Source organism: Octopus bimaculoides, chromosome 5 (genome assembly GCF_001194135.2).
Source record: "Octopus bimaculoides isolate UCB-OBI-ISO-001 chromosome 5, ASM119413v2, whole genome shotgun sequence".
In the NCBI taxonomy this organism is placed as follows: Eukaryota; Metazoa; Mollusca; class Cephalopoda; order Octopoda; family Octopodidae; genus Octopus; species Octopus bimaculoides.
Window position 1 is genome coordinate 78,009,654 of NC_068985.1, and position 799 is coordinate 78,010,452.

Genomic DNA, 799 nt, shown 5'->3' on the forward strand with positions numbered 1-799 from the left:
TATATATATATGCACAAGATCAAAAAGTTTGAAAAATAACTTACTTGATTAATCATCAGCGATAAATCCCCCAAATTAGTGTTTTACAAACGAAATCATTTGTGATATTTGTTCTGCACCGAGTTACATATACTCCAGTATCATGCATATCATCGGAAGTGCAGTGAATCAGTAAATCTACCGCTGGAAGCATATTACCAACGAAAGCTACTGATTACACAATTTGTGTTATTAAAATTAGTCAGTTAATCGCGCAGTCAACAACACGTTCTAGGATAAATACATTTTATACATACGAGACTAATAACCTGGTACAGAACGAAGCGTTAGTCGAGTATAGAGCGGCAATAAGGAAATGAGATGACAAAAGAATAAAGTACACATCATATTCGAGGCTCTGATGAAGCTATAAGGTGTTACTCAGGCACTCAACTATGAGTTCATTACATCTCATAGCAGAAACAGCTGTAAAGTAATGAAGTTCATAAGATAATCGTTTGTTCTCTTATCATCTCATTTTCTTGTGTGTATATATGTATGTATATGTATATATATATATGGGAGAATTTACGAAAAAAACAACAGACGAAGACAGGTGGTGTAAACAACAAATGGATGCATTAGTATAACGCTCGGGAATAGAGAAAGTCTTTGACGTTTCGTGCCTACGCTCTTCAACTGAAAAGAACACAGAAAGAAACAATGAGAGAAACAAGGAGATAAAAAAATATAAATGTAGTGGTCAGCGATCTATCATGGCGAATGATAGATAGATAGATAGATACATACATACATACAT

The 799-nt window shown here is 34.0% G+C and overlaps 1 protein-coding gene across 1 annotated transcript in view; it reads left to right on the forward strand.

The window, feature by feature from the left end:
* Positions 1 to 799, forward strand: part of LOC106883400 (S-crystallin SL11-like) — a 25,753-nt gene that overhangs the window by 18,689 nt on the left and 6,265 nt on the right. The gene's annotated exons all lie outside the window — the stretch shown is intronic.